Consider the following 24555-nt stretch of genomic DNA (forward strand, 5'->3'; position numbering starts at 1 on the left):
ACCCTCCACTTAACAGAGAAAGTGAAGCAAAAAAAACAATAGACCTGCACAAAGTCATTCAGGAAACTAATTGCAGAGCCCTGTCTTCACTTACGTCATTTAGAGCCTGGTTTTATATTTAATTCACCTTTTCTAAGTCTCTTTTTTTAGTGTAAGCACAGTTACTATATGATGAAAATAGAGATGTTTCAGTTGCAATTCAAATTACGATATTGCAGACCTATGGTCCACAGCATACAGCAAGGCCCTTCGTTCACTATGCTTATCCAGCATCTGACCTTGAGGGGTCATAATTGGTAGAACATTAGAATTAAGATTAAAAGGTAATAATATTGATAAGCTAGTCCCTAGTAGTTATTCAAAAGGTCAATTTTGTTTCCCTTATGATTAACCAATATTTTAGTGTATTTATTTGATTCCTAATGACTTCTTTCTGCAGTTAATTTAAGAAATTGATACATGAATATATGTATATATATATCACATGTGGAGTTTATAGAAAGATCTTAAGAATTTTGAGCACAGTATTTATAATGAAGCCAAAATATAGAAGACATATGTGCAAAAAATGAAAGCTGTGCCTCACTCTACTTTCAGTCTCGTGTTACCAGTTGTCAGAAGCAACTGGGATCAAATGGTGAGGCAGCAGGTCCTCTAGATAATTACCTTACCTAAGCTGACTCAGCTGAAAATAAAAACATGTAGTATAACAAAATAATCGAGGAGGAGGATTTTTAATATGTATTATATTTCAAAATTCTTGTATTTCTTTTATTTGCAGAATTTTACTTGGAAAGAAGGACTACATAATATCTTAAGTGTAGGGAATATATTTAATAAATGACTATATAAATCCAGAGTATGTTTGAAGAATTTTCATAGAATGCATTCTTTCCTCAAGAATGTAAGAAAACCAAACCTCAACTTTTACGTACTGATGTCAGTTTGAGAACTAAGGTGTGCCTGACCTAAGCCATGGTGTTTTTAATCGCCTCATATGCATGCCAAAGCTGGACAATGTATAAGGAAGACCTAAGAAGAATTGTTGTCTTTGAATTATGGTGTTGGTGAAGAATATGGAATATACCGTGGACTACCAGAAGAATGAACAAATCTGTCTTGGAAGAAATACAGCCAGAGTGCTCTTTAAGACATATTATCAGGAGGGACCAGTCCCTGTAAGAGGACAACACGCTTGGTAAAGTAGAGGGTCAGCGAAAAAGAGGAAGACCCTTAAGGAGATGGATTGACACAGTGGCTGCAACAGTGGGCTCAAACTTAACAACCAATGATTTTGAGGATGGCTCAGAACTGGGCAGTGTTTCATTCTGTTATATGTAGGGTCACTATGAGTTGATGGCACCTAACAACACCAACAACATCAATCTTTCTCCATCTATGTCATTATCCTACATTATTAATTGATTTTAATTTTTAATTATGCTTGATTCATTCAGTCATCAAAATATATCAGGCACCTACTATGTGCAAGTCTCTATCAGGCATTCAGTAAATATTTTTATAGAAGAGAAGACAATTCCTAAGTTAAATCATTTGTTTAAGAGAATATTTTCAATTTCAATTCCATGAGAATCCATGAGTGTCATCTATGTGCAAAAAACCTTTTCATAGGCTCTATGGAAAGAAAGATGAGAAAGCCGTACTCCCTGTTCTCACATTAATTTTCACTAAACTGATATATTGCATTAAATTTCTAGGCTGTCAACACTATCTAGTAGATACTTTCATCATTATCTACTATGACAGTGTAGTGGTGAAGAAAGCCTCATATTATGCTGAAGTACAAAGAAAGAACATAAGCACAAAATCTAGAGTCTACGAGAAAGGTGCATATGAAACAAATAAAATTTTGACTTCTTAATTTCTCTTTAACATTTTAGTCCAGAAGTTCGGTCAATATTAAAGAGTCCCTCTATGTCTGACTGCCATTACAAAACCTCTGCCTTCGTAGGCATTCACTCATACTTTACGTATAAAATATGTTACTAAATATAGCTATAATTTGGACAACATGAGTGAGAACCCATGCTGTGGCAATTGGAAAAACAATAGGTAAAAAACAACTGTGTACATGGTGCTTCTTAAACATTATTTCTAACTTTCATACAATCTTTCAAGGTAAATACAATTTTACAGATGAGAAAACTGAAGCTCAGAGATGATTAGCAATTTGACCAGTTGAAACAGCTGAAATTGTCAAGCCAGGTTTCTATTCTCTTATCTGATGACTACAAACCTCCTGCCCTTTTCATTATTCCAGGTTTCTATGCTTTAGCACAGCACGGTCCAATGGACAGCTAGCCATGTGACTATCAAACACTTGAAATGTGGCTAGTTCAAATTGAGAGGTGCTGTAAATGTGAGACACACAGTGGATTTCAAAGACGATACAAAAAAAAAAGTAAAATATCTAAATAATTTTTGTATTGGTTATGTGTTGAAATAACATTCCAAAATATTGAATAAATATTTTGAATAAGCCATTAGAGAAATGCAAATTAAAACCACAATGAGATACCATCTCACCCCAACATTACTGGCAGGAATCAAAAAAACTGGAAATAACAACTGTTGGAGAGGCTGCAGGGAGATCGAAACTCTTATGCACTGCTGGTGGGAATGCAAAATGATACAACCATTTTGGAAAATGATATGGCGCTTCCTAAGAAAGCTAGAAATAGAAATACCATAGGATCCAGCAATCTCACTTCTAGGAATATATCCTAGAGAAATAAGAGCTGTCACAAGAATAGACATATGCACACGCACATTCATTGCAGCACTGTCCACAATAGCAAAAAGATGGAAACAACCTAGATGCCCATCAACAGAGGAATGGATAAACAAACTATGGTACATACACACAATGGAGTATTATGCAACGATAAAGAACAATGATGAATCTGTGAAGCATCTCATAACATGGATGAAACTGGAGGACATTATGCTGAGTGAAATACATCAATCACAAAAGGACAAATATTGTATGAGACCTCTACCGTAAAAACTCAAGAAAAAGTTTACACACAAAAAGAAACAATCTTTGTTGGTTACCAGGGATGGAGGTATGGGGGGAACTAAACAGATAAATAAGTGGTAACTTTGGTGAAGAGTAAGACAGTACACAATATTGGGGAAGCCAGCACAACTTGTATAAGGAAAGGTCATGGAAGCTCCATAGACCCATGCAAACTCCCTGAGGGACTCAATTGCTGGGTGGAGGGCTGTGGGGACCATGGTCTCGGGGAACATCTATCTCAGTTGACATAACACAGTTTATAAAGACAATGTTCTATATTCTACCTTGGTGAGTAGCGTCTGGGGTCTTAAAAGCCTATGAGCAGCCATCTAGGATACTCCACTGGTCTCACCCCTTTGGGAGCAACAGAGAATGAAGACAACAGGATACAAGGAAAAGATTAGTCCAAAGGACTAATGACCACAGCTACCATGGCCTCTGTCAAACTGTGTCCAGTATAGCTAGATGGTGCCTGGCTACCACCACTGACTGTTCTGACAGGATCACAACAGAGGGTCCTGGACAGAGCTGGAGAAAGATGTAGAACAAAATTCTAACACACAAAAATAGACCAGATTTACTGGCCTGACAGAGACTGGAGAAACCCCGAGAGTATGGCCCCAGACACCCTTTTACCCAGTGGTGAATTCACTCCCTAGGTTCACCGTTGAGCTGCGGATTGGAAAGCCCCATAAAACAAAATGGGACTAATGAGGCACAGCAGTCCAGGGATAAGGACTAGAAGGCAGGACGGGACAGGAAAGCTGGTGATAAGGAACCCAAGGTTGAGAAAGGACAGTGTTGACATGTCCTGGGATTGTTAACCATTGTTATAGGGCAATATGTGTACTGTTTAATGAGAAATTATTTGTTCTGTAAACCTTCGTCTAAAGTACAAAAAAAAAAAAAGAATTATCTATGTGAGATCAAATTGACAATAGTAGCTCAAAAGGTTTGATGGGAAGCCTTGGGGGCAGTGAGTTAAAGATAATGATGATGGAATAATTCGGAAAAAGATAGTGAGAATAACAGCACAATTGGAAGAATGTAATCGATGTCACTGAATTGTACATGTAGAAATTTTTGAAATGGTGTTACTTTGGCTATGTATATTTTCACCAAAAAAAAAGGTCCTCCAAGGTCAAGAAGGGAGAGTGTTGACATGTCGTGGGGTTGTTAACCAATGTCATAAAACAATATGTGTACTGACTGTTTAATGAGGAACTATTTGTTCTGTAAACCTTCATCTTAAAGTACAATTAAAAAAAAATTCAAATAAATGCTTCAAAATATCTTAAATAATATTTTGTCTGGATTGAATTAAATAGACTGTATTTTAAAAATTAACTTGAACTGTTTCTTTTTTTGTTTTAATGTGGTTACTAGAAAATTTAAAATTACGTATGTGGCTCCTATTTGTGTTTTGCATTGCAGTTCTATTAGATAGCAATGCTTTAGAAAGCACAGTGAATTCCTATTCAGTATGTTTCATGTTGCCTTTTATTTAACTTTACTTACTTTTTTTTTCCCCTAAAAAATGTGACGTCCAGTCTATTTTCTAATCCATGGAGTTCTTCAGATACTATTCAAACTACATCAATGTGGTCGTTAACAAGAAGCAGAAAACTTTTAATGGACTCATCAGCGAAGTCTTTTTTCCCTGAGCACTGGGATTAAAGGGTTTGCAACAACTTGCTGAGTGCTCCTGAAAAGCTTTTTGGCTACTGCAGAATTTTATTGCTGCCTGAATGGAATTTAAGTACTTTTAAACTGAAGCCAATATTTAATTTCTATTTTGTATTATTTCCACAGTTGTCAAGTGTACTGGGAAATAATGAAAATGTTATCACCATTGTAAATTGGTTGGTGCAGATGGGTTGACAAGTAAGGGAGCTGAAGTTTCAGAGATGAGAACTCTAACCAAATCTCCTGTGAGTGATTAAAGAAGCATTACAAATTATTGTCATTAAACCTTAGACCTGCCAATTATTTTTATTCTGAAAATATGTTTGTCTCTTCTGTTTATCTCCAGCACCCTTTCTCCCTACGCCCCTTGCCTTCTGTGGTCCTCCCTATCTCATCTACCGGCACACAAGTATCTGTCTAAACCCATTCAAAATCTCCCTCCCTTTCCTCTTAATCCCAACCATTTAGGCAAAAATTTAACGAAATAACAACCTAAAAAGAAAAGAGAAGCAAAATATTCAGCTTAATTTATCTTCTCTGATTTCTAGATTACAACATACTTGATCTTTAACTTTTCTTGAGCTCATTTCTGACTTAGTCCATCACCCTTTCTAAATGTCCTTTTTTTTTCTTCTCTTCCCCTATTAGCTGGGAAATGATTCTGGGAAGAATCTGAACTGGCTGAGAGCATAAACCACAGCCTAGCCTCGGATAAGAGACTCGGGAGACTTACAACAGACCTAATAGATCTTGTCTGGACCCGATACTAACAAAACAATATAAAAAGACTTTTTCAGCCAGTCAGTGAAATCTGTATATGACCTGGGTGTTAGGAATTATGTGACATTTGTTAAGTGTCATTGATGGAGTTCATTATAATATTCTTATTTTTTTAATTCTTAAATTTTATTAAAAAATACTTCACATTTTTAAAAAAAAATTACACCATTTTACATTTTTACTCTCTGTATGAGGATGCCCATTTCTTCTCACCTTCAACATTTAAAAAAAATTTTTGGTTAATCTGACAAATGGAAATAGCATATCCTTGCTGTTTTCATTTTAATTTGCATTTATTCAATTGTTAGTGAAGCTGAGCATCCTTCAAATGTTTATTTTACATTTGTACTTCCTTTTTTACGAATCCCCTGTTTATATTATTGAGTTGTAAAACTGAGTGGTTTGTCTTTTCCGTCTGTGAGTAACATGCCCGAAGTCAAACAGCTAGTCAGTGCCAGAGCCTCAGGCTTTGAACCTATCTCCAACCCCTTTTCTAATGTACATATGGCCTTCAGACCTCTTGCTTCATGACCGGAATTGGCTTCTTAGCTTTTTGAATCTTTTCTCCAATATAATGAAGCTGATATTATTTAATGTCTATATCCCTCCTAGGAGCCCTGGTGGTGAAGTGGTTAAAGTGCTAGGCTGCTAACCGAATGGTCAGTGGTTTGAACCCACCATCCGCTCCACAGGAAAAAGATGTGGCAGTCTGCTTCTGATCCATGAAGATTACAGCCTTGGAAACCCAATGGGGCAGTTCTACTCTGTCCTGTGTGGTAGCCATGAGTTGGAATAGACTTGGAGGCACACGACATCGGCCGACTGTGCTAGGAGGGATATAAAACAAACAAAAAAACCTGTTGCCATCAAGTCAATACCAACTCATAGCTACCACACAGGACACAGAAGAACTGCCTCATAGGGTTTCCAAGGCTATAATGTTTACTGAAGCAGATCACCAGATCTTTTCTCCCGCTGAGCAGCTGGTGGGTTCGAAAAGCTGCTTTCGGTTAGCAGCAACACACTTAACCATTACGCCACCAGGGCTCCTTTGAATATTTCTCAAAGATTGTTTCTCTAGTGATAATTGAAAACTTCAAAAGAAAACCATTTAGCCAGAGTTACAGATGAATAAATATTTCTGCTTTCATTTTTATAGGTTACATAAAGACAGCTCCATTTAGCTTAATACTATAGGAAAGTATTTTAGATCATTCTGAAAGGGAACATTCTGTCCTCATACTGCTTCTCTATAAAGCAGTTGACTTGCTTAAACCTATTAGCGGGACCACTAAATACAAGGAGTTAAGGAACCTAAGATAAACTGCAAGTCCATTATTGAACTAATTATACCTTGTTGACAAAAGAATTTTTATTTTCATCTCTAACTGCTTCTTGAGATAGGCTTCCCCTCATAACTCATATTAACCGATGAATACCTGAAGCCAGTCCTGGCTACTGCATGTCTGAACAATCAGAAGCCGTATCCCTCTTGTTCTTATTTTAATAATTATTTCTGAAATGTCTTACTAGGTTAGTTGGCAATTACATCGAGAAATGCCAATGAGCTACCTATTTTATTATGCATAAATCCTATTATAAACCTATAAATCCTGTATTATTAAAAATGAAAATAATAAGAGCACATGAAATCTGGAGGGCTACCATTGGCTTCTAGGTCTAATAATAATGGTTAATTTTTTTATTTAGTTTTTAAAATTATGGCTCTGATTAGAGAAGATTCAGACGCACATCTCACTCTATAAATTTGAGAGTCCTATTTTTCTCCACTTATTAGCTATCAAACAACAGTGTAGATCCCTTCACCTTTCTCCAACTGTAACCCTCCTGATTTTCAAAAATAGATTGGATGTAATTCCCCCTGGAAATGCCTTGTACCAACCTCAACTGGCCCTTTAAACTGAGTTGACTAATACACATGTCAGAACTCTGTTGTTGTTGCTAGTTGCCATCAAGTTGATTCTCCCTTACTTGTCAACCCATCTGCTACCTAGGGTTTTCAAGGCTGTGACCTTGCCAAAACAGATTGCCAGTCCTGTCTTCCAAGGTATCCCTGGGTGAATTCAAACTGCCAACATTTGGCTGGTAGTCTAGGGTTTCTTTCATTCCTTGTCTTTTCTCTATAAGCCTCAAATCCTTCTTAGGTGCTAGATGAACTCTGGACTTTGTTAAAGAATAGTATTAAGAACTGAGCTCCTTTTATTTATATATTTCTATCCGTTTACTCTTTCATTCAACATCCAGTAAACATTATGAATCCTTATCCTATACTCTCAACTAACTGCTTAAAATAGAGCAACAACCAGAACACAGTCCCTTGCCAAGCTACTTGAACATTTAAAAAATTTAAATATACAAATGGAACCCCAGTTTTTTCAGTTTTATGCTCTTTAATTGTTAATTTGTCCATTTGTATTTCACTGATTCCTACTTTTATCTTTATCATTTCCTTCTCTTTAATTATTTTGAGTTTAATTTGCTGTTGCTTTTTTAAAAGATTCTTAAGGTGGAAACTTAGGCATCTGATTTTAGACCCTTCCTGATATAAGCATTTAATGCTATAAATGTCCTTCTGTGCACTGTTTTTAGGTGTATACACAAGTTCTGATATATTGTGTTTTCATCATCATTTAGTTCAAAATTTTTTCTAATTTTCTTTGTGATTTTATCTTTGATACATGGGTTATTTAGAAGTATGCTGTTGGATTTCTAAATATTTCTGTGTTTTCCAAGTATCTTTTTGTTATTGATTGCTAATTTACTTCTGTTATGGTCAGAGAATATACTCTATGATTTTCATCCTTTTAAATTTATCGGTATTTGTCTTTTGACTCAAAATGTAGTTTATGTTGGTGATTGTTCCCTGTGTCCTTGAAAAGAATGTGTATTCTGCATTGTTGAGCATAGTTTCTATAAATGTTAATTAGGTCAAGTTGGTTGATGGTTGTCATAGATTGAGTTATGTCCCCCCCAAAAAACATGTGTAGACTTGGTTAGGCCATGATTCCCAGTTTTGTGTTGTTGTCCTCCATTTTGTGATTGTAATTTTATGTTAAAGAATATTAGGATGGGATTGTAACATCCTTACTTAGATCGCATCCCTGATCCAATGTAAATAGAGTTTCCCTGGGGTGTGGCCTGCACCAACTTTTGTCTTACAAGCAGAGAGTTGGGGTCCCTGAGCAGAGAAGCTCCTAGTCTGGGGAAAGATTGATGAGAAGGCCAACAGAAAGAGAAAGACTTCCCCTGGAGCTGAGGCCCTGAATTTGGACTTTTAGCCTACTTTATCGTGAGGAAATAAGCTTCTCTTTGTTAAAGCCATCCAGTTGTGGTATTTCTGTTACAGCAGCACTAGATGACTAAGACAATGGTGTTCAAATCTTTAATATCCTTGTGTTTACTGAGATCTCTCCACTCTGGATAGGAAAAATTCCAATGTCTCCCAGCACTGTATGACCTCCACAATCTGCATTCAGCTCAGAGCTCCCTAATAGCTGTCTGTGTTATACTTTATAGGGTTATACCCTGCAGATGCATACTTTATTTTGACCAAAGACTTAAGTGGATTTCTATGTAAATTTTTCAAGTTCCTTCTCTACACAGCTCCCTCTTTTTCAGTATTGTGCCCACAAATACTTGCCTCTTTGGCAACCTCTTCAGCTCAGCAAGACTTAAGTGCTCTGCTTGGGCTGTACCTCCCATAGTCCAAAAAATACCTCCAGCCAAAATACTGGGACAATCCTTAGGCCCACCTCAGCTGTTTCCCTTTTTCAGGGGTTCCCACACATTGCTGTCATCCGGATTCCAACTCACAGTGACCCTATGGGACAAAGTAGAACTGCCCCAATAGGGTTTCCAAGGCTATATTCTTTATGAATTAGACTGCCACATTGCTCTCCCTCATGGGGGATGGTGGGTTCGAATTGCTGACCTTTCAGTTAGCAGCCGAGTGCTTAGTCACTGCACCACCAGGTTCCTTTTCCAGGGCTCCTATTGTCTAGCCTGAAAACAGTTTCTTCATATATTTTGTTCAGTTTTATATTTGTTTATGACAGAAGGGCTAGTCTGATACCCATTACTCTCTCATGGTGAACGTGGAAGTCCCCACATCTCGGCATTTGGGGAATAAGTGAATTGCACTTAATTTGATGTGGGCAAGTCTGCCTATAAAACAAATTTTGTTTTTAAGTGTTATTTCTAGTTTCATTTTAAAAAAAATTGCTTCTTTACTTTTTTCCCCATTTTTCTTGTTTTCTTGTACTAAGACCGCTTGAGAATAATGCTTATGCTCCAGTCTTAATCGCCCTCGAGCAAACTTTATTATGAAATGCTCAACCCTGAACACTAAAAGATTGTCACCAACACACATCCAACACACTTTGGAGGTTCCTACCTCCAAAATTGAATTAGATCTTTCTACCCATCTGCTAATGTTGATTCTTCTCACAGTTGGCTAGTATAGACAGCTGGTTTTGTTTTTTTAATTTTCTCCCAAGAATCGTTGTCTGTGTAATTCATGAGAATCCTAGGAGAGAAGCTGGAGAAAATAGTTGTTTGCTAAATAAACACCACAAGACATGTTGCAGATTCTGTTTGCTCCTGAAATGATTTGCTAAGAATTCATTTGGCCCAACAGGTGGCTGGCTTCTCAGTGAGTTAATTCCACATGGCACCTAAGCGGAGAAAAAGAGCATCCTGCAGGCTTGTTGTGAAGTACTCAACTATTTTTTTTTACTCTTCCTTGGTTTCATAGGGTACGTAATTGTTGTTACCACAGTGAAAATTAACTTCCAAACAGAACCACTGGCTAGATCCCATCATTAAACTGAAAATTGCAGTAAGTTCCTTGAGGGCAAGAGTCTACTTATTTTGTATCTGCTCATACATCTCATTCCCATCCTTCTTCCTTGTAAAGCATGTAACACAATTATTAAGAAGTACTTCCTGAGTAATTGCTTGATGTAATTATTCACATGATCTTTATAAAAGTAAGATATGACCAGAATATTTTTCAATGTCTTTGAAACTGCTTTAAATTTCAAGAAAAGTGGGTTTTATTACTCATTTCATACAGGAGACATCTGATGTTAAATGTATCCATTAAGGAATGAGGACTTAAAAAATAGCTCAATTATTTTAAAATATTGGACAACCTTCATATTCAACAGAAATGCTAAACCACTTATTAATGGAATCACTCTCTTTGATTGCACCTACACTCATTTTGAATATCACCATGGAAACCAGGGACACTGTCCTTAATGAAATATAATGGGACTGTTAAAAATACTCTTAAAACCACCTGTACACAATAGCCTCTAAACCAAAAGCTCTAGAAATGATTTTTCTCCTTTTTAGAGTCCTAAACATAATTAATATAACCCAATTACCTAACAAAAAGCAAAGAGCTGCTTTTGAATAAAGAAATGTACCCTCAGTATTTCTTCAGATTGGAACAAATGTGAATAAGTTTCTTTCCCACTCCCATTTGTCTTTTTGCTTATTCTGATCTAAGACAGACAAAATTAGAATATACTGGGATACAAGGGTCATCTAAGTTCAAGTTATTTCAAACTTGACTGAGAACAGGAAATGCTGGAAATCTCATGAGAAATTAATTGTATTATTTGAAGAAAAAAGTATTCGGGGATAAACTTTATTTCAGTTGATTTTCTTTTTTAGTGTTAAACAGAGAGCGGAGACCACTCACTCGATCTGTTTGAGAGAAATGTTTAAATGTGTGTGTGGTTCCATATAGTACTAGTGGTAGTTGGAAGAAACAATTAAAGAGCATAAAATTGAAAAAACTGGGGTTCCATTTGTATATTTAAATTTTTTAAATGTTCAAGTAGCTTAATTTTTATGTAAGTTATATTAACAGTTTACAACTACATTGTCCCACATCAGTATGTTGCAAGTAATGTGTTACTAATAATAAATTACCAAAATTCTAAATGATTTTTTTTATTATTAGAAGTTATTCAAGTTCATCCCTATAATGTTATTTTCAGTGACATTAATTAGAATATGCTTTCATAAGAGAGAAAGAAAGGGTATCAATTTATGTTATGCTTTGAGAGTTATACGTAATCATAGACATACCCATGGGAATATATCACAAATTTAAACATCACTTGCCATGGTCATTGAGGTAGGAAAAAAAAGTTAAGAACCACTGAACTAGCCTAGCTAATATAGTCCTTACGTTAGAACATGAATATTGGTCAAAACAAAATTGCTTGGAATGAAATCACAGAACAATGATCACAGAACGTGATCAAAGAATTGAAGAAAACCAGAGTCAAGCTCCCGTGGCATCCACACCCATTTTCATGGAAGAATCCATCGACCCCAGGCCCAAGCTTATATAAGTTTTTTCTAAAAATAAACTCTGCTCTTTAAATTGAGAAAAATGTTCGGTGTTTTAGGCGGATATTCCTACAACCTTCAGACAGCAAACTTAAAAACAGTACCAAAACCTTTTATGGTAACATGAATTAAACAGATTCACATTTCTTAAATAAATGTTTTCTTTGCCTCCTTCCTGACCATATGAGACATCTTTCTAGTTTCTTTCTTTTGATGAGGAAAGGCCATGACTATTTTATGTATCCAGTGCAAAAGTAGAGAATTGAAATTAGCCCACAACTGAGCAAGGTCTTGCTTGGCTGCTAACCAAAACGTAGACAGTGCAAATCCTTGGAAACCCTATGAGGCAGTTTACTCTGTCCTATAGGGTGGCTATGAGTCAGAATCGACTTGATGACAACGGGTTTGGTTTGGTTGGAGCGAGGACTTAGGTAAAACTCATATATTCTGAAGAAATTGTCAACCTTTCTATAACTCCATGGCTACTTCCTAGAGCCTATGTACCTTGTATTTATTCAACAGCAAATTTACTGAGTGCCTACCATATGTCAGGCACAGTTCTAAGTACTTGGACCACATCACTGCTAAAACAAATTACCCTCATTTTGGCTTTAAGGGTAATGATTTTATAACTAATAATGTAATTTATATCACTAAGCTGTGCACCTGAAAAATGTTGAATTGGCAAAAATAATTAATTTTTACACGGCAAAAAAAATTTCCCTCCTTGTCCTTTTTAAGATTAATTTTTCCAAAGCAGAATTCCAATCAATTTCTGCTAAATTAAAACAAGTTCCTAGTGGTGTGTTAGTAGCATATCATACAATAAGTGGCTTAGAGCTTGACAACCAGACAGCAAGGGTTCTAATCCTTATTGTGCAAATATGGGCAAATATCTTAGTAGCTCTCTGCTTGTTTCCTCATCTATAAAACAGGGATAATATTAGCATCTACCTCATAAGTGTGTAAGAAAAAAAAAAGATCTAATAAATATAAAGGACTTCGTGTATATCCAGCACACAGTGAGCATAAATAAACATCAGCTCTTATGATATTCCAGGTTGCAAGCAACACAGAGACTTCGAAGCTGGAATAGTATAGTGATTAAGAAAAAAGACTCTGGGGTCAAGACGCCTGGGTTCACATTGCAGGTCTGCTACTTCCTAGCTTCCTTTGTGAATTCAAGCAAATTAATTTTTCTGAGCATAAACTTCCTCTAAAATTGAGAATACTAATAGCACTCACGTAATAAGGTATTGTGAGGTTTAAATGAAATGATCAGGCACTTAAAACATTAACACTCAATCTTATGAGCCCTTCTTAAAATGAAAAAAGCGAATACTCTCAAGGCACTCACAGTCCAGTAGGAGAGAGAGAGAGAGGGCAATGCAACAAATAATTACAACATAAAATGCTAAGTGCTCATGTTGTTGTTGTGTTCTGTACAGTTGATTTTGATTCATAGATCTATCTATAATGTGCAATGGAAGACAGACTCATTTATGTGGAACGTTAGGGAAATTATCACCTAATTGATAACAACAACAGAAAAACCATTGCCGTCGAGTCGATTCTGACTCATAGTGACCCTATAGAGTTAACGAAATTGTATTTACTTGGGTGTGCTATGATCACTTAATTATCTGATAAGAATAACAAATATTGAGGAAGAAGAGGAAACCCCACTAGAGAAAATAAGCATTCTCTTAATTGTTCTGATCATAAATGACTTAGATGCATCTCATTTATTCTAGTTTTCCTAAAAGATTGTTCAACGGTGGTAATAACAGTGAATCTGGCTCTCACTTCATAAAGGCAGAAATATGCTTAATTAAAGATGCAAATGACAACAGCCCCTGAGTAAATGTGCTATTTTCACAGCTTGCTTCACACCTCCTCTACCAGCACATGATGATTCTTTGTGTAATTTTGTATTCCAGAGAAAATCATTACCATTGTCTCAGGCTGTGTCTAAATAGGTTGCATGCACCCAAGAGCTCGCACGATTTTCTTCACACTCAGCATGCACATCTGCCTACCCTGGGCCTTTTGTTCTCGCCATTTTGACTTTTTTTTTTTTTTTTTTCTGATTGTGCTGAGGAAGATTGAAGTGCAGGTACCAACTTTGTATGAAGATATTGGTGGGGAAACTAGGATGTGTCTTAGTTTGCTAATGCTGCCATAACAGAAATACCACAAGTGGGTGCCTTTAAAAAATAGAAATTTATTTTCTTACAGTTCAGGAAGCTAGAAGTCCAAATTCAGAGCATTGCTCTAAGGGGAGGTCCTTCCTTGTCAGTAGCTCTGTGAGTTCCTTGGCATTCCTTGGAGTTCCACAGCATCTGTCTTTCCACTGCATGTGTCTTTCTGTGTATTCTTCTCTTTTTATAACTCAGAAGTTATTAAGTTTAGGACCCCCCACCCCTACTCTGGTATGATCTCATTAACATAACAAAAGAAAGCCGAGTTTCCAAACAAAGCCCTATTTACAGGTACTAGCTATCAGTTACCAGTTGCTGCTGAGTCAATTACAACTCATGGCGACCCCATGTGTATCAGAGTAGAACTGCTCCACGGGGCTTTCAGTGGTTGATTTTTTGGAAGTAGATCACCAGGCCTTTTTTCCAAGGAGTTGCTGGGTGGATTTGAATCTCCATCCTTTTGGTTGGCAGCCTGAAGTAGCAACCGTTTGCAACAGCCAGGAAACTTTATTGATACCAGGGTTCCGATTTCAATTTCAACACATATTTGGTGGGGGATGGGGAACACATTTCAATCCATAATAGAATGTGAGTCAGAGAGATATAAACCAAAGTCATCGGAGTCAAAGTAACTCTTATACATGTTAGGGGCTTACGGTGGTGGATAAAGATTATCATTATATAAAATAATAATTACTACACTTTGTACTATGGACTTGCTGATTACTATAGATTTCTGGTTAGTAGAATTCTAAGCATCTGAAAATATGTGACCATGCTTGATTTGTCTATTGTTCTGCTTGTTCCTTAGCTTCCTTGAAGTTTTTCAGTTCAGATTTGGTTTGAAATATGTATTTTTGCTACCCTTTCTCTACCCTTAGAGAGGAATGAAAAAGTGTCTAGTTGCTGTCCATTTGAGTGATAAAAGATATAATATCCAATCAATCATACAGAAACTTCCTTCTCCATGAGAAAGCAGACTAGTCTGAAGACTTTATGTTCCAGAAACATCTTGCCAGAACTAAAGGACTACCCCACTGGGAATAATGGTCTGAACCTAAAGGAAGCAAAGATTTTCTTAAAAAGCTTAAGATTGACTGTATTTAATCAATACTAAAGAGAGGTTTGGAAACCCTCGTGGTGTAGTGGTTAAGTGCTACAGCTGCTAACCAAAAGGTCGACAGTTGGCCTCCACCAGGGGCTCCTTGGAAACCCTATGGGGAGTTCTACTCTGCCCTATAGGGTCACTATGAGTAGGAATCGACTCGACAGCAATGGGTTTGGTTTTTTTTGGTTTTTAAAGAGAGGTTTTGAGAATACGCTTGTTCTTGAGATTAAGAGAGATTGGATAAAAAAGAAGTTGCGTGGCAATAATTTTATCATTGTATTATTTGGAGTCAGTTGGTTATAAGCTACGGGAATCACAATTCATAATGCCTTAAAAAAAAAAAAAAAAGAAAAAAACCTGAAGCTGGGGAAACAGATAGTGTACATACTGGGGTGATTAGTTCCTCTCCCAGTTCTAAAAGTCCGTTTTGTAATGGAGTTGCCCCCACTCCCAGCGTCTCTCTAGGGTTCCCCATATGTATTAAAATCTTTGCTTCTAGCTGTAAGGAATTAGTGCTTTTCTTTACCTTGTGAAAAAATTGGGCACATTTTAGGAGCAGAGAAAAAAGACATCAAATCTCCATAAGAAACTTTTGGGGTGATGGATATGTTCTTTTTCTTGATTGTGGTGATGACTTCACAAATGTATACATATATCGAAACTTATCAAAGTGGACACTTTAAGTGTGTGCAGCTTGTTGTATGCAAATTACACCTCAATAAAGCTGTTAAAAGTGGGGAAAAAAAAAGATTATTGGTTCAATTAATGTCACCAAGAGCCAGTCTCCCTCCATGTCTCTGCCCTGCTTTTCCTCATTGTTTTCAATATCAGGGTCCTTATGGGCATAACAAGGAGCCCTGGTGATGCAATGGTTAAACACTCAGCTGATAACCAATAGATCAGCCATTTGATCCTGCGGGAGAAAAGACCTGGGAATCTGCTTGCCTAGGAAACTTTATGGGCAATTCTACTCTGTCTAATAGGGTTGTTATAAGTCAGAATCAATTTGATGGCACACAACAACAACAGCGTGGACATAAGACATCTGCCAGCAGCTGCAGCCCTACATCATCCCAAGTGGAAATGTAGTGGAATTTCAGTATCTTCAGTGACCAAGTTGATGTTCAAACGTTTCAGGAGATAGCATATGCTCAAGGACTGATGATATTGAAGGAAGAAGTCCAAACTGCACTGAAGGCATTGGCAAAAAACAAGCCTCCAGGAATTAATGGAATACCAGTTAAGATGTTTCAAAAAACAGATGCAACTCTGGAAGCATTTACTTGTCTATGCCAAGAAATTTGGAAGACCACCTGGCCAATCGAATGGAAGAGATCCATATTAGTGCCCATTCCAAACAAAGGTGATCCAACAGAATCCTTAAATTATCTAACAATATCATTAATATCACATGCAACTACAATTTTGCTGAAGATAATTCAAAAACGGTTGCAGCAGTACATCAACAGGAAACTGCCAGAAATTCAAACTGGATTCAGAAGAGGACATGGAAAGAAGGATATCATTACTAATGTCAGTTAGATCTTGGCTGAAAGCAGATAATACCAGAAAGATGTTTACCTGTGTTTTATTGACTATGAAAGGCATTAAGCTGTGTGGATCATAACAAATTATGGATAACATTGCAAAGAATGGGAATTCCAGAACACTTAATCGTGCTCATGAGGAACCTATACATAGACCAAGAGGCAGTCATTCGAACAGAACAAGGACTGTGTGGTTTAAAATCAGGAAAGGTGTGCGTCAGGGTTGTATTCTTTCATCATACTTATTCAATCTGTATGCTGAGCAAATAATCCGAGAAGTTGGACTATATGAAGAAGAACGAGGCATCAGGATTGGAGGAAGACTCATTAACAACCTGCGAGAAGCAGACGACACAACCTTGCTTGCTGAAAGTGAAGAGGACTTGAAGCACTTACTGATGAAGATCAAAGACCACAGCCTTCAGTATGGATTACACCTCAATATAAAGAAAACAAAAATCCTCATAGCTGGATCAATAAGCAACATCATGATAAACGGAGTTAAGAAATCAAAAGATGCATTGCATTGGGCAAATCTGCTGCAAAAGTCCTCTTTAAAGTGTTAAAAAGCAAAGATGTCACCTTGAAGACTAAGGTGATCCTGACCCAAGCCAGGGTGTTTTCAATTGCCTCATATGCATGTGAAAGCTGGATGATGAATAAGGAAGACCAAAGAAGAATTGTGGTGTTGGAGAAGAATATTGAATGTATTATGGACTGCCAAAAGAATGAACAAATTGTCCTGGAAGAAGTACAACCAGAATGTTTCTTAGAAGCAAGGATGGTGAGGCTATGTCTCACATACTTTGGACGTGTTATCAAGAGGGATCAGTCCCCTGGAGAAAGACATCATGATTGGAAAAGTAGAGTGTCAGTGAAAAAGAGGAAGATCCTCAAGGACATGGATTGACACAGTGGCTGCAGCAATGGGCTTAAGCATAACAACGATTACGAGGATGGCACAGGACTGGGCAGTGTTTCGTTCTGTTGTACATAGGATCACTATGAGTGGGAAAAGATAGAGGGCACCTAAAAACAACAACATATGTATGGAGCCCTGGTGGCACAGTGGTTAAGAGCTCGGCTGCTAACCAAAAGGTTGTCAATTCAAATCCAAAAGCCACTTCTTTGAAACGCTATGGGGCAATTCTACTCTGTCCTATAGGTTGCTATGAGTTGGAATTGACTCAATGGCAATGGGTTTGGTTTTTTGGTTATATGTTTCTCATATGGTCAGACTATGCATTATTTGCTTCAAGAAATTTAGGTTTCCCCAGAGGCTGGGAGGGAGGTGCAGCTCCTGGAATCTGCCTTGAGGCTTGGTCTCTTGGGAATTTGCCTGTCATGCTTTATGAAGATGCCCCAACCCCAGACTCTTTCAGAGACACGAAAGTTACCTTGTTTGTTTTGTTTTGTTAGGTGCCATCAAGTCTGTAGAACAGAATGAAATGCTGCCAGGTCCTGAGCCATCCTCACATTATCTTACAGATATGGTAATGAAGGTGTAACAGATTAAACCTAATCTTTGCTCAAATAAGAATATAATTTCCAGGAGCTTCAGCAAACAGTCTTGATCTATAGCCATCTCCCTTCTGTCACCACCTTCCAAACATACACTTTATAATTAAGATGTTTTGTCAGAGTCCTGGTAAATGCCGGGGCATTTATTTTTCCTTTGGAGGAAAGCAAAAGACATTTGTTCTCATGTGCTATTTTATATTTCTGTCTTGAATGACTTGGGAGAAATAACGCAATACCGAAGTTTGAATTGTGTTATACATTCTACTAGTAAAACCGTAAAAAAAAAGATTTGTGTCTTACCTTGGGATACTGAAAAAGCAAAATGGCTTGCTCTTACATTTCGGGGTTAATGTTGTCAGGTGCACTTGAGACACTTCTGAATTATAGTGACCCTAAGTATAACAGAATGAAATGCTGCCCTGTACTGCTACGTTTGAGTCTATTGTTGCAGCCACTGTGTCAATTCATCTCCTTGAGGGTCTTCCTCTTTTTCACTGACCCTCTACTTTTCCAAGCATGATGTCTTTCACCAGGGACTGATCCCTCCTGATAACATGTCCAAAGTACATGAGATGAAGTCTCGCCATCCCTGCATTCCAAGGAGCATTCTGGCTGTACTTCTTCCAAGACAGATTTGTTTGTTCTTCTGGCAGTCCATGGTGTATTTAATATTCTTTGCCAACACCATAATTCAAAGGCATCAATTCTTCTTTGGTATTCCTTATTCATTGTCCAGTTTTGGCATGCATATGAGGCGACTGAAAATACAATAGTTTAGGCTAGGTGCACCTTGGTTCTCAAAATGACATCTTCGTTTTTTAACACTTTAAGGGGTCTTTTGCAGCAGATTTGTCCAATACAATACATTGTTTGATTTCTTATGAAGTCTGAAATTTATCAAACATGTAATCAAGATACATGGATAATTACTGGTGATTGGAATGCAAAAACCGGAAACGAAGAAGAAGAATTGGTAGTTGGAAAATATGGTCTTGGTGTGACCCTAATACTCCCCAGCATGTTTTCTCACTTTCAGAATGGGCAACTGAGGACTTGACATATCTAATGCCATAATGAACCTATAAGTTTTTTTTTCTTTTTTCTTTGCTTTCTCCCTTTTCACATACCTATGTTAATGGATTTGTTTTGTGCATACCTTTGTTAATGACTCTGTTTTATGACTTAGGATCTCCCACAGGAAAGTTACAGCCCAGTTGTCAGAGACATATATCTTTAACCTGATAAAGAAATGTTCGGTTCCCTCTTTAGTATGATAAACAGTCTCTTGTGTTGTAATTATCGTAGAGTGAATAACAACACTTCTAACCTTTGTGAAAATCATATATAAGCTCTGATGTAAAAATGCCTTTTGGGACTCGCTAAGGACAGCCTGTGTTGCTGTAGGATCCCCGGTGGTGTACACTTCCTAAATTAAAACTTTCTCTTTCTGAGTTGGAGTATGTTTCATTGGCTCGACTGCTCCAGGGCACAGACCCTATTCAGGTAACACTGGTGATAGAAAGTACACCGGAGATCGCATGATAGAATATTGCGAGACCAATGACTTATTCATCAGAAATACCTTTTTTTAACAACATGAATGAAGACTATACACATGGACTTCACCAGATGTAATACACAAAAATCAGATCGACTGCATCTGTGGAAAGAGACAATGGAAAAGCTCAATATCAACAGTCAGAACAAGGTCAGGGGCTGACTGCAGAACAGACCATCAATTGCTCATATTCAAGTTCAAGTTGAAGCTGAAGAAAATTAAAACAAGTCCACAAGGGCCAAAGACCTGAAGTTAGAAAACCAAAAGGGAAGAACAGCTGGGCATTTCTCAAGCTTTGGGTTAACACTACAGTTCTAATTTAGCACATAAACTTAGCCTTTCTGAAAGACTTAATATTGCTTCCTATTGATATTTCAATTGAATGGGCAGTGAAACTTCCTTGTATTTAAATTCTTCATTATAAAATGACTTCACCCTCATTTTCTTTCCCCTCTACTAAATAATGCATTCAGTTGGGGGAGTTCTACTGGCTGGTTGCATGCAGCCATGGGTTGAATTACAATTGAGAGCAACTGCTGTGTAAAATCAGATAAGATGGCTTCTCACTGTCATCTGAGTGCCTTAAAGATAAAACAAGAAAGGCCTTATTGAGACAGATAGGGTTAACTCTGCTGGCAGAATAAAAAGAGCTGTTAAAAGATTACTGCCTGGAAGTTGGGTGAACAGGAACCACACCCTGTTAACAGAAAATAAGGTTAAAAGAACCCAGGAATTACTACTTCCTCCTTAGAGTTTTTCTAGTCCCTTCTCCCTTCTTATAGGCTCTGCATGCACAGAAGAACAAAGTGTGACTGCTGTTTTAGCTCACTGAAGGGGGAGAAGTAGTGCATAAGTTCAGTGTGCCTGCATCATATCCCATTATAAGTGATACCAAGGGCTGCTTAGGGGACTCCATCTTGAATATCAGTGGATTCCATCTTGCATTCCAGATGCCTGTGCAACCTAATTAGTATGCACCGCCATTCTGAGAAGTACTCACCCCTTCAAAGAAACCCGCTGAATATTCATTGCTCTATTATCTCCACTGAACCCATATAAGCCCTAGCCTTGCTTCCCCCTTTTGAGTCAGTCTTTTGGAGAGGCATGAGTCCCTACTGACTCCTTTTACTTGTCACAAATAAAATAAATCTGTTAGAGCTGAACCCAAAAATTTTCTCCACTGTATATTCCTACAAGAGAAACACACGGACCCATTGAGTCTGGAGGGCCCCATGCCCTCGGTGGTAACATTATTTGTGTTTAGAAATTTCTCCAGGAAAACTTGCTTTTCCTGGAAAAGAGCAGTAAAGGGAATCAAAATGTGTCCTGTGGAACTCTGACGTAAATCAACAGACATTTTCCACTGATGTGTAAATTAGGATTTCTGTCACCTCAGCCATTTTTAAAGAAGGGTGGGTCAGAAAATGCTCACCTACTGATCTTTGTTGTACCATTGACTTGTATGCTCTGGCTGAAACACTAAAAAGGTTATTTAAGATCAAGAAGAAAATGGTAATATGGCAACTCTAGATAAGGCATCATCCAGTAACACGTTAATGCTTATAATGAACATGCTACTGCTCCCACATTTTGTCATGCATGTAGTGGAGATTTATATGAGCTGACTCCATTCTGATTTAGGTTTAATAAGCCTTTTAAAACCCCTTAAAGTGTGATTATATAGCGTCCACTGGTTCATTCAACAAATATTCATTGAGTGCCTCCTTGCTATCTGGTGCTGTTCTAGGTATTTTGAATGTTGGCTCCCCAAATATCACCAATACAACCTGTTCATAAGACCAAGCTGAGTTTACTGAGTTTATCATTAAGTGTTGGGGTTAAAGTTACTAAAAACGAAATCTAACCCCAACCCAGAAAACCTCTCCAGAAAAATAGAAGAGAAAGAAAGTTTTATTATGGAATAAGCATTAAACCAGAATGTGATGCATCACCCAGGCAATCCGATAAAGAGATTATAAAGACATAGAAATCTTCACAAATATATAGGTAAGAGGGTACAATCAGTACATTCATATTTTAAAGATAATTGTTAATTTTCTAATCTTTCTAGCCTGGCATTAGGGCTGGGCCACCTTGTTACGGCAAAACACAGGTTTGAGTCACCTGCCACAAAAGCCAATACTGAGATGGGGTTAGGTGAGCAGCAAGAGTGTTTTATTGTGTATCAATATACAGGAGACAGAGGGGAATGAGCTCCTCCAAAATCTGCCTCCCCCTCTGGAGGCCCATCAGAGGATTTTATCAGGACATGGTCAGGGTCCGAAGAATCTGTGGAATGTTAGTTCCCCTTTGAGATGGGCACAATGACCTCATTCCAGACATGTTGACCTTCTGCGGGTATTCTTGAAGATCCTCTGACACCATCCTGCTTTCAGTCATAAGATGGTTCCTTTGTTCAGTCATCTCATCCCCAGATTTTATCACTTGTTGTTCTACCTCCCAAAGAGGAACTTAGGTTAATTTTTAAACTTTTATAAAATCATGGGAAAACAAGAGGGAAGAGAGAAGGAAAATAAATCAGAATCATAGGAGCATGCAGAAGTGAACTATGCAAGCTATTCATTAATAATACCACAATACCCATGACGCTAGACCTACACAGCTGACAATAAGTGTGAAATTCCCACACAGCCCCTTTCAACCTGAGTTCATGCTAATCTCCTTCCAGGAAAAAAACAGGAAGGTAGAGGAGACTTACCTGAAGTTACATTTACATACTTTTTAGAAAGACAAACAATTTAGAAGTTATCTAAATGAATTCTAAAGAAAGCAATGTAAGAGGGGAGCTCCCTCCCCTCTTTTCACCTGGAGAATTTACCTCTTTATATTCCATTTCTACTTGTCCTTAAGTAAGGGACATCACCAGCTTGACCAAGCTTTGATAGCATCTCTGAAGAGGGAGGCAGGGTGGGGATTTATTGAAAAGTCGATGTTGGGATTTTTAATGGTGAAGGGGAGGCTTAATTAAGGTTGGCTGAAGATCATGTTAAGGAGCTCTGGTGGAGCAGTGGTTAAGCACTCAGCTGTTAACCTAAAGGTCAGAGGTTTGAACCCACCAGCTGCTCCACGGGAGAAAAATGTGGCAGTCAGCTTCTGTTAAGATTTACAGCTTGGAAACCCTATGGTGCAGTTCTACTCTGTCCTTTAAGGTCACTATGAGTTGGAATCAACTCAACAGCAACAGTAAAGACTGTGATATAACAGTTTAGGATCAGTGGAAACAACAAGGTGAGAATTTTTGAGGCAAGGGCTTCAAAGAATCTTCAGAGATTAACTGTCTATACTTCCTATTGAAGAGATCTCTCTGGAAGTTAATGTAATAAACAATCAAGTTATATGCCTGGGCAAGAATCTCTTGGAATGAGGAAGTTATGCTAACGAAGTCAATGGAATAATAAGGTTGTATTAACGTAGCCAGTAAACTGTGCGTATGCGTAGACAGGGAAAGGCACAGGAGGAAGGTAGTTTTGACTCGCAGGCGCTTGGGATCCACCAGCAGACAAAACAGATGAAAATCCCTGTGTTTGTCCAGTTTACATTCTAGCAATTTCAATCAACGGCAGATTTTAAACAAAAATATATAGTTTAAATCATGGGCCAGTCACTGGCATTTTTTGTTTGTTTATTTGTTTGTTTTCATGGTTTGATTGTAGAATTAATCAGACACTTTCTTCATTCAGTCATGTACAAGGGTTTTGGACTTTTCTCAATGCCTGGCTCTGGACTAGGTACGACTGGGACTCTGTCCTCAGGAATTTCACTGTCTAGTGGGCCACACTGACGTGAAAATAATACTTACAAAAATAAGCTAGTGATTCCTAAGAAAGAGTTATTTATCTGAAAATTAATATTTTGTTCTAACCAGAACTAGATGGTGCCCAGCTACCACTACTGACCATTCTGAGCAGTGCCACAAATAGATGGACTCTGATAAAATGGGAGAAAAATGTGGAACAGAACCTCAAATTCCAAAGGAAAAAAAAAAAACAGACTTACTGGACCAGTTGAGACTGGAGGACTTCCTGAGACTATTGCCCTGAGGTACTTTTTAAACTTTGAACTGAAACTAGCTCCTGAGGTAAACTTTTAGCTAATGAACAGATAGACAAAAAAACAAAAACAAAAAAACAAAAACAAAAAAACATTGCCGTACAGTCAATTCTGACTCATAGAGACTATAGGACGGAGTAGAACTGCCCCATAAGGTTTCCAAGGAGCAGCTGGTGGATTCGAACTGCCGACATTTTTGGTTAGCAGCCGAACGCTTAACCACTGTGCCACCAGGGCTCCAAATAACAGATAGGCTCACAAAATAGAGAATATTACCCTTGCGTACAATGCTCCTTTAAAAAATCATCTACATGAGACCAAACGGTGAACAATTACTTTAAAACAAAGATGAGAACATAAGGGGGTATGGAAACTAGATTAATGGAAAGAGAACAACCAGAACAGAGCTAATGAGAATGTTCATCCATCATGAAGGCTATAACCAATGACACTGAACAATTTATATAGAAATTGTTGAATGGGAATCTAAACTGCTGTGTAAACCTTCACTGAAAACACAATAAAATATTACTAAAAAATTTTTTTTGTTGTTGTAGCATAGTGTTCTAGTTAGAAAAGTGTTGGTGTTGTTAGGTGCCATGGAATCAATTTTTTACACATAGCAACCACATGTGATAGAGTAGAACTGCCCC

This window comes from Trichechus manatus, unplaced genomic scaffold, assembly GCF_000243295.1.
Source record: "Trichechus manatus latirostris isolate Lorelei unplaced genomic scaffold, TriManLat1.0 scaffold00009, whole genome shotgun sequence".
In the NCBI taxonomy this organism is placed as follows: domain Eukaryota; kingdom Metazoa; phylum Chordata; class Mammalia; order Sirenia; family Trichechidae; genus Trichechus; species Trichechus manatus.